Here is a 14,699-nt window from a genome sequence, read left to right as displayed (position 1 = left end):
AAAAGGGAGTTCGGAAGAAAATCCCTATTGGCTTGCACAGAATGAGCTCTGTATTAACAGAGGCTCTAATCCAAAATCCTTAAAGTGGAAGTTTTTCTTTTTGTAATTTGGCAAGAAAGTGTTGGATTGAAGGTTGCTTACAATCCTAATACAAATACTGTAATGTGAGAACAGTTTATACCAGAATTTCAGGTTGCACAGCCTTGCTGTGATGTCAAATCATTACACATAATACTCTGAAATAAATACTGGGTGATTAGCACTCCATTAGGGTTCTGCCTTGATAGATAGAACAAAATATCTACTTGGATACCATGAACATGGTTTGTTAGGAGGATAATGCATACTTAGTGTATGGTGATGTATAAGGGAAGCAGGTAAAAATACAGTTGAAGAACCAGGTGAATTACAGACTCTGTACTAACCCAATAATACCTGACATAGTATATAAGGTTTAGGGAATGGCTCAATCAACCATAGGTCATAGATGGTACATACTGTACCACTCTAAATTACCGATAGATGGATATAATTGCTAGCCAGTAGTGGTTATGCTAAAGTTGGTGTTGTATGGGTTAATTCAGACATATATGACAGAACATGTGGATGGATAGGGAGAACAAGATAGGAACATAGGGTGATGTAGTAGTTTATGACTAGTAGATGGTTTGACTAGAGTATATGACTCGTTTAAATAATAGATCCCGGGATCCCATTAGAGGAGTAGAAAAAAAAATATATACAGCTAAACCCCGTTATAACGTGGTCCTCGGGGTCCACCCCGAGACCACCGCGTTACTAACGGGGTCGCGCTAATTAAAAAAAAAAAATGGCCGCCGCATCAGTGCATATTTACCCTGCGGTGCCGGCTTCCCCCTGTCACCGCGTGACAGGAGATGGGAGGGGGGATTCCCCTCCGGCTTCAGCTTCACCTGTCACCGCGGGATGGGAGGGGGGATGCCCCTCCGGCTTCGGCTTCAGCTTCCCTTGTCACCGCGTGACAGGAGATGGGAGGGGGGATTCCCCTCCGGCTTCAGCTTCTCCTGTCACCGCGTGACAGGAGATGGGAGGGGGGATTCCCCTCCGGTCCGGCTCCCCCCCGCCGCAGCACAGGGCCCTCTCTCCGCAATACAGGGCCCCCTGGCCCTGCCGTAGCGCAGGGTCGTCCTGCCCCCCCCCCCCATGCCCCCCCGCGCTGCACCGGGCCATTCCACCAGCCCCCGCAGCATCGGGGGCCCCCGCAGCCATCATCCCCCTCCACCTCAGCACCACCCCCACCGGCACGCCCCCCCCCCCCTGCAGCCACATGCCTCACCAATCATCCCCAAGGTAAGGCTGATTTATGTATATGTGTAGTGTGTGTGTGTGTGTGTGTGTGTGTGTGTGTGTGTGTGTGTGTGTGTGTAGTGTGTGTCAGTGTGAGCAGTGTGTGTGCAGTGTGCAGTGTGTGCAGTGTGAGCAATGAGCAGTGTGTCAGTGTGTGCAGTGTGAGCAATGAGCAGTGTGTGTGCAGTGTGTGTCAGTGTGAGCAGTGTGTGTGCAGTGTGAGCAATGAGCAGTGTGTGTGCAGTGTGTGTGCAGTGTGTCAGTGTGTGCAGTGTGAGCAATGAGCAGTGTGTGTGCAGTGTGCAGTGTGTGTGCAGTGTGTGTGCAGTGTGTCAGTGTGTGCAATGAGCAGTGTGTGTGCAGTGTGCAGTGTGTGTGCAGTGTGAGCAATGAGCAGTGTGTGTGCAGTGAGTGTGTGCAGTGTGTGCAGTGTGCAAAAAACGGGAGCCACGGGAAAACCGCGTTATAACCGAATCGCGGTATAGCGAGGCGCGTTATAACAGGGTTTAGCTGTATATATATATATATATATATACATACTCAAAGCATGATAATGTTCCATTGTTCAAGATGGTGTAGGGGTTCATAGTAATGTGTAGTGTAGTCTGAACCTAAATGAACATATACTTGGGCCATAGACTGAATACACTCCTATAAGTCGGCGATGGATAAATATAATCAATAACTGGTAATAGGTGCACCATAGTGGATGGTATGTGGGCTAGTAGAATAATGTCGCTTTTTGTAACGATGCTTGCACATTGCTGAATCTGATTTTAAATCCACGTACCAGAGGCAACAATCTACCCAAGTAGTGGCAGTGCCATTTTTATGGATTAGGATAGAATAACTGTGAACTTTATAGAACACCTGAAACAGTTAAGTATGCTGTTTTTTTCCATACAGTATACAATAGTTTTTTACATACTGTATAATAAACCACAAAAATAAAAATTATGCATTTATTCTACATGTATTACAGTGTGTAGTCTATACCCGTACAGTATCTATTGTTTTAATACTGTTTTGATGTGATGCGCATGCCTACAGTATGCACAGTATGCCTCATGGAACCTTGTTGAAACGAAAAAATCTTGTGTTTACTACTGTGCATTAATTAACCAACCATTACTTACTGTACAGAAACACTGTATTTTGTTATTAAAGGAGACACAATGAAACAATTTAAAACAATCCACATTATTTTTATTGGAGTACAGTAAGTAAAAACATTCACAGGTGTATGGTGTAAGTAAAAACATTTATTTATTAATACAATTTAAAACAATCTACCCCAGGGGTGGGGACCACCAATATATTGCTCTGATAGAGGAAAATGCATTCTCCTCTGATGGACAGTGATGACTATAGGCAGTTGAGGGACAGGTAGGGCCGACCGGGACCAGCAACTACAGAACAAGACAGTGGGTCAACGACTACGCCCAGGGGGCTCGACCAAGAGGACGTGGACCATAGAGAGGATGGAAAGTTTGGTGTGCTCCGGGCTGTGTTTCTCCCCACTCACCCCCCCCCTCACCCACCACCCTCTTTTGTTTGTTTGCATGGCGTGTCATTATTTGTAATCAGTCGGTTGGTCTTCCCTGTGAGTCTGGTTAGTCTATTTGGATAAAAAATGAGCTGATATGATTACAGAACTGCAAGACAATGTGTTGTTAGTTTCGTGTCAGCCTGTATCATGCACCCAATAAAAAAAATTCTTGAAAAAAAAAAAAACAATCTACATTATTTGTCAAAACATTCACAGGTGTACAGTGTAACATTTATTTATTAATACAATTTAAAACAATCTACATTATTTTTATTGGAGTACAGCAAGTCAAAACATCCACAGCTATATGGTGTACTGTAAGTAAAAACATTTATTTATTTATTAATACAAGTTAAAACAATCTACATTATTTTTATTGGAGTATAGTACAGTAAGTAAAAAATGAATCAACATTTGAACAGACGACCAATCACGCATCAAATTCAATCCCCACCAGTCTGTCCTTCCAGGGACGATGCCTTGAATGCCGCAAAAATGCCATTTATGGAGTCTCTCACGATTTTCATTAAATGATCTGTAATGGAATGATAGCGCCACAATTCCTCCACCATAGTCTTTCTTAAATTTTAAGGAAGAGCCTTTTTGATGCAATTCCCTTCGTAGTTGAATTTGTGGGCCCACTGTAAGTACACCTCGCAGCTCACGTGGTGCTTGAAAATGTACATGGCATGTTTCTGGGCTATACCACCACTTGCAAACCTATACTTCTCCCTCAGTGGCTGGGACAGGTCGTGCAAGATGATGTAGGGCACCGTCTCAATGCAAGCATGTGTTGATGGGATTCTTGGAGTGGGTGTGCTTGTGGCAGAGGGCGAGGGTAGGTTGTCTGGGAGGATGCTTTCCTCCTGTCTTAGTCGCCTTGTCTGTGTTGTCTCCTGGCGTGGTCTTGACGGTGTTGTCTTGTCATCCTCGTCAACGGCATACATGAACACATATTCTTCTGATTGAGGGGCTGTGCTTGGTGATGGAAGGTTGAAGGTCCCATCCATCCCATCCATGCCACCCTCCTGCTCCTGCGGCCGACATACAAGGGCAGGAACTCCAAGCAAATTATGTATCCCCGCTATGTCAGTCTCTATCTTCTCCATGCGCTTATCCTGCAGCGTCGTCGAGGAGTGCAGGAGAAGGTGAAATGTGGGTTCCTGGGAGAGCAGCTGCAGCATCGTCAAGGAATGCAGGAGAAGGTGAAATGTGGGTTCGATGGGGTGGCTTCCATTTGTTTTGCTTTAATGTAATGTAGCAAATTTCTTCTTGACATAATAAGGCTTCTTAAAGCCTTAGCCTTTGGAGTCGTCAGAAGATTTTCTTTATTAGCCTTGGCCTTTCGCTTTGGCTGTGGCTTGGAAAAGGCTCCCGCCTTTCGTTTTTTAGCACGGCAGGCACGGCAGAAGAGAGTGGGTTCCTGCATCTGTAGAATTGTGGTTGATCCATGGATGCAGATGGTATAAAGCACAATGCAATAACTGGACAAGAGCAAGTTCAGATACAGATCAGAGTGTGGTGGGCTATGCAATCTGAGCCACCTTTTATACACTGTGTCCCTATTGTGATTGAGGTGCAGGTGTTTAGCGTGCATGGCCACAAAGTGCAGGTGTTAAAAGTGGGCGTACTGTACTGAGACCCATTACATTATAAATACACCATCCATTTTGTTGATTCACTGCACATTGAATACACATCGACTCAACATCGAATATATATTCTTGTGCTTGTATTTCTTTCTACATGCAGCGATGCCTGTTAAAAAGATTTCTAAGGATCTCAGCAAGAGAGTAAAGGATATGTACACGAGAGGACAACGAATTTCAGATATTGAATGCTGGTTAAGTACTTCTGGCCTCGTTGTACCAGCAGCCACCGTGAGCTATCATGCCCACTGTAAGACCAAAAAAATCATTAAGACACAAACGGTAACTACCACGTAAGTAAAGTATTTAGAAAATATTTTCTTTACCGTGATGTACTGCAATAGTACTTTTATTGGTTAGATGGCTTATTGTTTTTAACAGAACCATTTTCCTAGCAATTATTAGATATACTGTACAATTTGTTTTTGTGTTGCACCTCCTTCCTCAATTATCATAATTACATTCTTACAGTACCGACACACTTTATTCGAGTGTGGTCGGTACCGCAAGCCGGGAAATCTCCCGGCTTGCTAGTGGCCGCCCCTCGGCGTGCCGCGCGTCATAGACGCGCGGTCATGCGTCTTCGGGAGCGTGCACCCCCTGCACGTGCGTCCAGGGGCTCCCCGAGGGAGCCCTGGTGTCCCGCGATCGCGGGACAGCGGCAGGGGGTTCCGGGGGACCCGGCGGACCCGGCAGCGGTAGGGAGAGCGCCCCGATCGGAGGGCGCTCTTCCGCTGCTTCGGCGCGCGCCCGTCACTCTCGGGCGCGCGCCAGGCTACTGCTGCGGCAGAGAACGGGCAAATGCTCGAATAAACTCTGCCGCAGCAGTACATTCTTATTATCAATTCTATTTCTACAGTATTTCAAAGTGAGATTATCAAATTTGTGAGAGGTGTCGATAAGAACGTACATGACTAGTGTAGAATTAAAAAGCAACAGTACTGATTGATTCTCATAATATCCAGAATTGCTATGCAAGCCCATGTCGATAACCGAAAAAAATATATATTTGTAAAACTTGATTCTCATAATATCCAGAAGTGTTATGCAAGCCCATGTCAATAACCAAAAATATATATATATATATATATCTTTAAAACTTGAACTAACTTCCAAATGAATGGGAAGTTATACACGCATGCGCATTAATAATCAACAAGGTCCCACCCAAAGAGAATTACATGCAGCGCAGAAATGTGAGACCAGGCTCCGGAAGATTAAAGCCACAAAGCCAACCATTTGAAAATGAATGGTTTGTGAGAGGTGTCGATAAGAAGTTGAAATCCTTGAGCCTTGTGTGTGTGTGGGGGGGGGGGGGGAAGAGGTAAAGCTGTATGATGGATTACCTGTAGTTCAAAGAAATATTTCCTACAGGTTATAATAATGTTTTGATCCCCACACCCCCAAATAAAAATCACAGTACTATGCCACCCACCTCATAAAGAAAGTACATGACTAGTGTGGAATTAATAAGCAACAGTACTGATTGATTCTCATAATATCCAGAAGTGTTATTCAAGCCCATGTCGATAACCGAAAAAAAAATATATTTGTAAAACTTGATTCTCATAATATCCAGAAGTGTTATGCAAGCCCATGTCGATAACCAAAAAAATATATATATATTTTTTTAAAACTTGAACTAACTTCTAAATGAATGGGAAGTTATACACGCATGCCACCCACCTCATAAAGAACGTGCATGAGTAGCGTAGAATTATAAAACAACAGTACTGATTGATTCTCAGAATATCAAGAATTGTTATGCAGGCACATGTCGAGAAACAAAAAATAAATAACAAAAAAAAAAAAAATCAGACTTGAACTTCTAAATGAGTGGGAAGTCATACACGCATGTGCAGGAATGTAATGCCACGCTCGGAAAGATTCAAGCCAGAAAGACATCCATTACAAATTAATGGTGTGGGAGAGGTGTAGATAGGAAGTTGAAATCCTTGAGCCTTGTGTGTGCGGGGGCGAGGGGGAGAGCGCTGTATGATGGATTATCAGATCAAAGAAATATTTTCAAAATGTCATCATAATGTTTAATGCGCCGAAATGTGATACTGTAAAACGCCTATGCGTTTCAACAATGTTCAAATGAGACATACTTTACAGTACACGCATGCGCATAAAATAAACAATATGAAAAGAAGTAAAAGTATTGATTACTAAATAATACATATACTGTAGAAATGTGATAATTTTATCTTCGAAGAAGACGCAACATTATATTTTTGTAATACTGTATAAATCTTCAAATTTACAACTACTGCGCGCGCACACACAGACTTGCAGAAAATGTACGGCTGTACTGTAGGTTGAATTGCTATTAGACTTTTAAGACAACAGCTCGCGATTGCCCACTGAGTTTTTAGACGGTTTTGCAGTATTGCAGACAGCGCTAAAAATCTGAGCGCTAACATATCGCAAACCGCTCCGGAAAAAAAGTAAACAGACCGTGTCTGGCCGCGGTTATCAGAGTGGCACGGCTTCGGCCGCCTTAGGGTCTTCCTTTTTCAGATGAGTCTCTTGTAACAAAATTATATCTCCTGCCAGTCTTTTGGCTTCCGAGAGCGCCATACGTCTCTTTCGGGGGTGTTTAAGCCCTTGGTGTTTTGGGATATTATATTAATCGGCATGGTGGTGGTTCAGGATTCTGTAATACAAGTGAACAGAGTGATAACTTACATATAGTTGAAGGGTCGGTACCTCCGTCTTCAGAAACAATCTGGTATGGGAACATACAGTACCTTCATAAATGTGGCTCTTTACAGCCCTAAGTGAATGGGCTGTAATATGTCTTACAGCAAGGAAGCTGTCCCATGGAGTAATTCTTTCTAAATTTGGCCCTATATGGTCTATTCTCTTGAAGGGGCCATAAGATGTTTTTCAGCATGAAAGGTGTCGAATGGACATGTAAATATGGCCCTATATTTCAAGACTGAAGATACATTTATACAGATTATATATATATATATATATATATATATATATATATATATATATATATATATATATATATATATATTTATTTATTTATTTATTTATTTATTTATTTATTTAAACAACATTACTCTGGCGCTTAAAACATGTCTGGATCTGAAAAAAATATATAATTTACTACACTTACTGTACCTCACATTTAATCATTTAATGAAGTGGATAAATAAATAAAAACAGTGACATGACAAGTAATATAGCCAAAACAATGGATGGTGCTCTATTACTCTCTTTGAACCTCCCAGTGACAAATATAAGTGCTAATAACAATGAACCAAAAACAAGTGTAAATGTGACTTGTATATATAACACTAAATAGTGCAAGAGGTGTAATAAAGCTATAATAAATTAGAGGGATAAACTCACTCAAACCCTTAAAAAGACTATTCCAAAGGTCTTGCCAAATGATTTTCTCCAAAACGTAAGGGGAGCGGTGGTGGGAACTATGCAAGAAAATAAAAATTTACATAGTGCAATACTGTGATATAAAGGAATACTCAGTGAAAAACAACTTCCAAAAATTCTTACTCATAATGGAGCAGATATTCAAAAGCAATATCCCAATCAGTGACAATGGTGTCTCTGTCTTGGATGTGATGTTTAGGTAGTCCCAGAAGATCTCAGAAAGAGAAAACAGACCATGGTGCAGATAGAATGTTCAAAAACAATTTATATAGTAGCTCTTACAATTAAGGCTAACACATAAGCGAAGTACAGCGAAGTACAGAATACATAGGAGGAGAGACTGTCTTAGTAGCTGGCGAGTCGTAATCTCACCACATTCTCATTAGTCTGTACACCCGCATACGTCACGTCCGACAGCGTCACTTCTGGTTCCGGTTTCTCAGCCGGCAGGACGTCGGAGGATAGCCAGCTCTTCACTCAGCAGATCTCATATGGTGAAGATTTATAGATGATGTTTTCTTCATCTGCTTGTCTAAGTGGGTCAGCATGCAATGTGAATTTTTATTTCATTGCATGGTACCCAACACTGCTCCCCTTACGTTTTGGAGAAAAACAGGTCAAGTAATGCATGTAACATTATTTTAGGGTAATGTGCTTGTTCAAGAGGTTTTAAAGTTTCACTTCCCATTAGCAGAACTTCTGTTCATTCTATTGAAACAAAGGGGCCTGTATCTCGGGAAGCAGGGGGTCCCCAGACCTAAAACCAAAGCGGTTCAGCTCCAGAGACCCCCTGCACATCTACACTATGAATAAAAATGTATTTTAAATGTATTTATTTCTATTCATGTATTTATTTATTTATTTAGATTTATTTATTAATTGTGCTGCTGCTGTGTGTGAATTTTTTTATTGTGGGTAGTTGGGGTGGGTGAAGGGGGTATTAGCCCCAACGGTGGTTGTTTAGGGCTTGCGGGGGGGTAGCGGGTGCACTTAACCCCTTCACGACCGTAGCGGTATTAACTGCTACGGTCGTGAAGGGGTTAAGTGCACCCGCAACCCCCCCGCAAGTCCTAAACTCACACCAAGAGCCAAACATCCCCTTCACCCACCCCCGCTACCCACAATAAAAAAAATTCACGCACAGCTGCCCCACAATTAATAAATAAATCTAAATAAATAAATAAATACATGAAGATAAATAAATATTTATGTATATATATATACAGTATATATATATATATATATATATATATATATATATATATATATATATATATATATATATATATATATATATATATATATATATATATTAGGGTTAGGGTATATATATATATATATATATATATATATATATATATATATATATACATACAGTATATATATAATAACAATCCATATACATATATATACTGTACATATATATATATATATATATATATACAGTATATACACACACATGATGAACCAATATACAAATAAATGTAGAAGGGTTATCAAAACCATACTGTCCTACAAATAACACTTCTCCATACAGACACACTACATTTCAATGAATTTCCTTTAATAATCCTAACAAATCTTACAATCTAAATCAACAAATGACAAAGAAAAACCTCACATTCCAATCAATACATTGCATTTACATTGTATAAATGATGCATAAAATCTATGCACCATATACATTCTGCAAATGAATGTGAACAATATCATTGCAAGCTAAATACAAATACTGTACTACAAACAAGTCAACTATTTTAAGCAATCAAGTAAACAAAAATCAATTAGCAATCATTATTTACATACCTAAACAATTGACAGTCCATCCCGAACAATGAAACAATTAACTAATTCACGCCTCGAGCAGAACAAATCAGCATGTGAAAAAATATACAAAGTACCAACCGGAATACAAACTTTAAAACCAAGGCTAGCCCTGACCTCCCTCAAACACACAATACAATATCAACAATTACATCTATCTAATTTTAAAATACTTTAAACACACATTTAAGCATAGCTGCATAGTCAAATTAATTTAAAACACATGAAAGAAAGCTTTTAAAACAACATCATTTCTTACCCTGTATGTATATATCTCTCTAGACATATATACATATATACATACATACATACATACATACATACATACATACATACATACATACATACGTATATGTATATATCTCTCTAGACATATATACATATATACATACATACATACATACATACAAAGAAATGATATACCACAAAAAAAAATACACATGTTAAAAAAGCTTTTAAAAAAATTAACAAGTTAAATAAAATACATTTCTTTAGTTCACTTGCCATTACTTGCCCCCACCGACTCCCGTTGCGCAGCTTACTCATGAACCAATCCACGAACAGGAACCCATAAAATAAAAAACCATAAAATAATAAACATTAAACTAAAAATCCAAATCAATCCACGGGTCTTCTACTTGTAATCCATCTTTATCTTCATCTGTATTCTTCTTTCTTCTATCTTCTTCCGGGCGGGGCGGGGTCTTCTTTTCATTTGCTGCCACGCCCTGGTCTTCTTTCTTGTCCGGAGGTCCTTCCTCCGCGGCGTCTGGCTTCAAAATGAGACAACATAGGCTTTTAAATGCCAATGACGTCACATTTTCGTCATATGGATCCCACGGCCCTGATTGGGCCGTGAAAACCATTTGTTTTGGCCGATAAAAATAAAAATGATGACGTCACTTAAAGGCAATGAAAGCACAGCCAATCAGAATGGCTTTGCTTCAATTGCCTTTAAGATGACGTCATGAAAAGACACATGGCCACCCTCACATGGTATGATAGCCAATCATAGCGTGGGAACTCCATCCCTACTCTGATTGGCTCTAGTATACCATGTGACAGAGGCTTGGGGGGGAAAAGGATGTGATGTACTACAGCCAATCAGAGTAGGGATGGAGTTCCCACGCTCTGATTGGCTCTAGTCACATGTGACAAGCTTTCAATGACGTCACATCCTTTCTCCCTCCAAGCCTCTGTCACATGGTATACTAGAGCCAATCAGAGTAGGGATGGAGTTCCACGCTCTGATTGGCTATCATACCATGTGAGGCCGGCCATGTTTCTTTTAATGACGTCATCTTAAAGGCAATTGAAGCAAAGCCATTCTGATTGGCTGTGCTTTCATTGCCTTTAAGTGACGTCATAATTTTTATTTTTATCGGCCAAAACACATGGTTTTCACGGCCCAATCAGGGCCGTGGGAACCATATGACGAACATGTGACGTCATAGGCCTTTAAAAGCCTATGTCGTCTCATTTTGAAGCCAGACGCCGAGGAGGAAGGACCTCCGGACAAGAAAGAAGACTAGGTCGTGGCCGAAGATGGAAAGAAGACCCCGCCCCACCTGGAAGAAGATAGAAGAAAGAAGAATACAGATGAAGATGAAGATGGATTACAATTAGAAGACCCGTGGATTGATTTAGATTTTTAGTGTAATGTTTATTATTTTATGTTTTTTTATTTTATGGGTTCCTGTGCCTGTTGGATTGGTTCTTGAGTAAGGTGCGCAACGGGAGTCGTTGGGGGCAAGTAATGGTAAGTGAACTAAAGAAATGTATTTTATTTAACTTGTTAATTTTTTTAAAAGCTTTTTTAACATGTGTATTTTTTTTTGTGGTATATCATTTCTTGCAACTGTATGTATGTATGTATTGTGACAAACAGCTTACTCCGGGGCTCCGCCGCTTGTCCGGGACGGTTAGAACACGGTCTTTTAGGGTAGGTTAAAATGAGGAGGCGTCACGTACTGTTCCTTTAAACAGGCTGGGCCTGGTTTATTCAGTCCCAGGCACTGAGACTGCCACAGTGCATACAACAAAACACATCAAAACAAAAGCTGCTCACCTGAGCGATAACTTAACTTAGATTTCCCTAACTCAGGGTGGAAGTGGCTTTTCCACTTTCCAACAACAAAACAAGGTACTTTTGCAGACTTAGCCAAATGAACAGAACGATTGAACCTGTGTGGGGAAGAGGCTTCTCCCCACTGTGTTCAGCAGCCTTCCAGGCTCTGGAGAAGAGACAAGAGCAACCAGGAAATCAGTCTTACATACCTGATTTCTAATTAGCATGACAGGTGACAGAAATCAGGCAGCCAGACAAACTCTGGTCTGGATCTCTCATCCCTCAGTTCCAGCGCTTGCCAAACTGTGGGATGGAGTGCATGTATTATAAGGCTGCACTCCCAGGCCAGACAGGATAGAAACTGTTCAGTATCCTGGGAGCCCTATATATGGAATTTATTACCATCCCCTGGTTTCTGTCACATATCCTCCCCCCCAGCTCAGACCCCGAGGGATGAGCGACCATGGATATTAGGGAGTGCATCCTTGACAACCCGTCAGCATTGCCATGTTTGTGCCCTGACCTGTGTTCCACAGAAAATTTAAAGGGTTGTAGGCTTAGGAACCACCTGGTCACTCTAGCATTCTTCTCCCTGTTTTGACACATCCAGGTAAGGGGTGCATGATCTGTGACCAACCGGAATTTTCTCCCCAACAGGTAGTATTTGAGCGTCTCTACAGCCCACTTTATTGCGAGACACTCTTTCTCTACTATAGAGTAATTCTTCTCCTGGGGATTTAGTTTCCTACTTAAATAAAGGATGGGGTGTTCCTCACCTTGAGACTCCTGGGAGAGTACCGCCCCCATCCCTACCTCAGATGCGTCGGTTTGGACTACGAACTCTTTGGAGAAGTCAGGTGTAACCAACACTGGTTGGGCACAGAGAGCTTCTTTCAGGCTTCTAAAGGTCTGTTTGGTTTCGGGGACCACTTTACCATAAGCGGTCCTCTTGCTTTTGTGAGGTCGGTTAGTGGGGTTGCCTTAGTTGCAAAATTGGGAATAAACCTTCTATAGTACCTAATTAACCCCAAAAAGGTCCTTACTTGTTTTTTTGTAACTGGCCTTGGCCAACATTGTATCGCCTCCACTTTGAGTGTTTGGGGTTTGAGTAAACCTCTGCCAATAGAATACCCCAGATACTTGGCCTCCTCCAGACCAATGGTGCATTTAGCGGGGTTAGCAGTTAGTCCAGCAGACCGAACTGCGTCGAGCACCGCTTGGACCTTTGGAAGGTGGGATTGCCAATCTTCACTATGGATTACCACATCATCCAGGTAGGCAGCAGCATACCGGGCATGTGGTTTTAAAATTTTATCCATCATTCTTTGGAATGTGGCGGGAGCTCCATGTAAGCCAAAAGGCAGCACCCTATACTGAAAGAGACCATCTGGGGTTGAGAAGGCTGTCTTTTCTTTTGCCCTTTCTGTGAGGGGAACCTGCCAGTACCCTTTTGTTAGGTCTAGGGTTGTGAGATATCGGGCTTTGCCCAGTCTCTCTACAAGTTCATCTACCCTGGGCATAGGATAAGTATCAAATTTTGACACCGCGTTTAGTTTCCGGTAGTCATTACAAAACCTTGTTGTACCATCTGGCTTTGGGACTAAGACTATAGGGCTGTTCCACCCACTTTGGGATTCCTCAATTGCGCCTAGTTTTAGCATTTTTTTAACCTCTAAACTTATAGCCTCTCTTTTGGCCTCTGGGATTCGGTACGGTTTAAGGTTAACTCGGACCCCCGGTTCACAGACTAGGTCATGTTCAATTACGCTAGTTCTACCTGGCTGTGTAGAGAAGATTTCTTTGTTTCTTCTCACTAAATTCTGAACCTCTTGTTTCTGATGAACGGACAGGGTTTCAGCTATGCTAACCTCTGGGTCAGTTTCTTGACTCTCTGACGGACCTGGGGTTACTAGGGTTGACAAGACTTCTCTATCTTTCCAGGGCTTGAGTAGGTTTATATGGTAAATTTGCTCAGGTTTCCTCCTACCTGGCTGTATTACCTTATAATTTACTTCTCCCACTCTTTCCAAGACCTCATATGGCCCATGCCATTTAGCAAGGAATTTACTTTCCACGGTGGGAACCAGAACTAGTACCCTATCACCTGGAAAAAAAATTCTGACCCTAGCACCCTTATTATACGTATTCCTCTGTGCTTCTTGAGCTTTCTCCATGTGTTCCCTCACTATGGGTAGGACTGCAGCAATGCGGTCCTGCATCTGGGCAACATGCTCTATTACACTTCTGTAAGGGGTAACCTCGTGTTCCCAAGTCTCTTTGGCTATATCCAGTAAGCCCCTTGGGTGTCGGCCATACAATAGTTCAAACGGGGAGAAGCCTGTGGATGATTGGGGAACTTCCCTAATGGCAAATAACAGGTACGGTAACAAACAATCCCAGTTTTTCCCATCTTTATCGACCGCCCGCCGTAACATGCTCTTTAAGGTTTTATTGAACCTTTCCACTAAACCATCTGTTTGTGGATGATAGACTGAGGTTCTGAGATGCTTGATTTTTAGGAGTTTACATAACTCTTTTGTTACTTGGGACATAAATGGTGTTCCCTGGTCAGATAGAATCTCTTTAGGAATTCCAACCCGGGAAAACAGAACTACCAACTCTTTTGCTATATTTTTGGCAGAGGTGCTACGTAGGGGAACTGCCTCCGGATATCGGGTAGCATAATCTAATATTACCAATATATGCTGATGTCCCCTAGCAGACTTTATTAGGGGTCCTACTAGATCCATAGCAATCCGGTCAAATGGTACCTCTATTATGGGAAGGGGTACCAATGGGCTGCGGTACGCCTTGAACGGGGCGGTGATCTGACATGCTGGGCATGAGGAACAATAATTCGTAATTTCTGCCAGAA

Source organism: Ascaphus truei, chromosome 3 (genome assembly GCF_040206685.1).
Source record: "Ascaphus truei isolate aAscTru1 chromosome 3, aAscTru1.hap1, whole genome shotgun sequence".
NCBI classification, from domain to species: Eukaryota; Metazoa; Chordata; class Amphibia; order Anura; family Ascaphidae; genus Ascaphus; species Ascaphus truei.
Note: the sequence above shows the minus strand (reverse complement) of the source record.